Below are 3,610 nucleotides of genomic sequence, written 5' to 3'. Positions count from 1 at the left end.
AGAACCTTAGTAAAAAAAACAAACAAAAAAATTGTCAATGGAAAAGAGGGATATTAAATTTTCTAGCTTTCAAAAAATGAATATGAATTTCACTTTCATGAAATTAAAAGCTAAGTATCAACAAAAAGGCAACAGCAATAACATGCATTGTGCGAATAGAGGGTAAAGCAAACCAGGATTGTTGAATTCTAAGCCCTTGTCTGCTGAGAGTGGATGTAGCCTTTCCCAGCTAGCAGTTTAAATTTCAGAAGAGTAGACATTATAAGCAAACAAATGAATAAGAAAGGTAATAAATAAAACCCAACAGTCTTGTAGAAACTCTCTGCTTTTCTCTCTACTAATAATTACCTCAGTTTGCAATACAAAGACAGGTTTTTCCTCAAACTTTGTGCAGAGTTAGCTCATCTGAGACACCACAGGAAAAACAGGGGAATGTTAAAAGTTTTCCCAGATCTAACTGAATGTGAAGTTTTCTAGGTGTAACAACCCTCTGGCTCTCTCTGTTGGAGATAAACTTAGGAGAATTTCCGAGTATGTTTTATAACTTCCTCTTTGGCCACAACCTTGACCCAGAATAATCACTGAGAAGAGCGTATTAGAGCACAGTACTGCTTGCTGTCTGCAGTAAATCAGTCAGGCTGTGCCCAAGTCCGCAGGCATCCAACTTTTTCAAACTTACTGCTTTCGGAAATGAGAAAATGCACGATAATGCTACTTTCTGTGTTCCATCAACGGTACCATGTTACCAAACTTATCTCTGAATAGTAATATAACTTATGAAAAGATTTTTTGAAAATTTGATTTTAAATAAAGTTTTTATATAGAGGCATTTAATCCTGGCACAGGTGACTTGCTACAGTTGGCAGAGATTACTTTTGTCATGTGATAAGGGACATGCCATGTGATTTGCTGTAACATTATTAAGTGGTGTAACTGTATGACACAAACATCCAATGACACCTTCTCTCAAACTACCCCAGTGTGTACAGACTGTCAAGTTAATGGACAGTAGCAACATTCAAGTTTCATATAGACCTCTAAAATTTTGAACATTAAAATTATGTGTTCTTTTCAAATACATTGTTTTGTACACATTCTATATTAAATATGAAGGACTTAAGATGCTCCCTACAAATTAGTTCTTATAATGCATGCATTTTTTTTGAACATTTAGATTACAGTAAAACCTCACCATTTTTTTGTGGTAATTGTCAATGTGAGTGTTTCTGTGGTAGTGATTTTTAAAATACACACCAACAAATTATAAGAATAATAATAAACATGACTAAATTACATAGCTCTTAAGCTTATTCAACAAATAATTTTGATTATAGAAAAAATTACAAACTATTTCATGCATTTCATTTTATACAGAAACAGCAAATAAAAAAGGCATATAGATAAGTATTCAGGTTATAACAATCATGTTCCACTAAATTCAGATTATAGTACAAGCCTGCCATCTACTGACTACATAGGGACAGATGGTTCTTCAGTGACATGAATCACTCTGTAATCGCTATTTAAATTTTAAGTGGGATAAAGTAATATTCTATATTTTGACAGGTTTTTAGTTCATAATAAGGAAACCTTAGCTCAATACTCTTAAGAAGGTAAATTGGTATCCTAGTAAAAGTTTATTTAAAGATTGTTTGAGTATCATGTCTAAATACTGTTGTAATCATTAGCACCGAACTAAATCATACCTGAAAAAAACGTCCCTAATAAAAATAGAATTTAACTATATGATAACTGCAATGAAAAAACTTTTAAGAGAGATTACAAATTTTAAGTTTATATGAAGCTAAATCTTAAATTTATTTACCAATAAATTTTACCTTTAAAAAATTTATTTACCAATAAATAAGTTTATATGAAGTTTACATGAAGCTAAATCTTAAATTTATTTACCAATAAATTTCACCTTTAAAAAAGGTAAAAACCTTGTGCATAATATGATTTTTATATAAAACTTTTTCAGTATTTTTTAAAAATTAAATTATATCTATAATAATATCCATCTTCCTATATATTTAAACATGCACAGAAAATTATATCATGAAAGATACACACCAAATAGGTAATGTTGGCAACCATTAGGATGTGAGAAAGAAAAGAACATTTTTATATTAAGGCAGTATTTAGGAATAAAAAAATATTCACAAGACAACCATGTTGCACCTTATTTCCCTTTGTGTTATGAAATTTAAAATATGCAGTAAATTAAAATTACTAAATATTTTTCTCATTGAGCATCTTAATTCTAAATGTATGAGACATAATTGTCTTTCAGAATTTTAGTTTTTGTCTTAGTTCCTTTATTAAATGACAATCTTTGAGATATCTCTTTAGAAATTTATATGAATGCTAAGAGCAAGGAGAACAGAACAAATCTTTCCTTAAAAGTGTAAGGCAAATTCTAAAAGAAAATCAACGAAATGTCAAACTCTAATAATTCCTTGGTCATCCTCTGTTGTTGTAATATTTCAAGATAGTCTTTGATATGCAAAATAGGTGAATGTTAAGAGTTTTCACTTTTATTGTCTTTTTTCTATTGAATATAAATGAGTGATGTGGGAATTGAGCCATGATTTAAAATGGAAAATTTTATGAATTAAAGGACTTATTAACTAGCTGCCAGGATCCGAGTTTTAAAATATAAAGTCTGTATGTTTAAAAAGACAATTTCATCTTATTCTATATATTATCACTTTGTGTACTCAGTTTTATGTAATAGGTAGATTTCATAATTAGCCTTGCAACTAAATAGTAAATTCAATAAGTATTTCAAAATTATCCATCTACTTTGTAAATTAAAAAAATACAATAACCAATATTCATACAGAAAAAATCAAGAATATGTTTTGTCTTTAATGATATTAAGTTTTGCCACATTGACTTTATACATAGAGAATATATTGCCATGAACACCATGGCTGCTCGTAGCTTGTGAAACTTCCGTAGTAAACTTAATACTAAAGAGAAATCCATCTGTATCTTGTGGAATTAATTAGCAATTGATTTAGACAGCAATAAATGCATACTTGCTATTATGATTCTGAAGAGTATTCTTTAGAGACTAAGAATGAAATATAAGTTAAAACATCTCACTGAAAATAGTTATCATTTTTTAGCTTCCAATTTGAAATTCTTAATGATAATATATTAACTTAAGAAAATACCTAAGTAAAATAGGACCTAATACTCTCTGAGTTCACTAAATGCCCTGTGACATGGATTTATAGTGCAATTTGTCATAAGATACAGATAAGGAGCAGCAGTGGGTAAACTGACAAGTTTAACTGATTACACCAAGTAAAAATACACGAAATATATTTGCTGCCGAAGCATGCAGGAGTTAAGAGGTATACATTCGTTTTACTTTAAATTAAATTACAATAAAAGGTGACAGTGAAGAAGGTGCCATGCCATAGCAGTTGGATGAATTTAAATTTCATATCAAGTAAACTCAGGTCAGAGACGAGGAATGCTTTATCTTTGCAATCTATTTTTTCTATTACTTAGAAAATACACTCTTTTTAAAAGTCTCTTGAATTGAACAAAAATAGACATAATATATTCACATTTTTCAAAGTTACTTTGGAGAGTA

The sequence above is a fragment of the Pteropus alecto genome, unplaced genomic scaffold (assembly GCF_000325575.1).
Source record: "Pteropus alecto unplaced genomic scaffold, ASM32557v1 scaffold435, whole genome shotgun sequence".
NCBI classification, from domain to species: Eukaryota; Metazoa; Chordata; class Mammalia; order Chiroptera; family Pteropodidae; genus Pteropus; species Pteropus alecto.
This window is presented reverse-complemented; position numbering follows the sequence as displayed.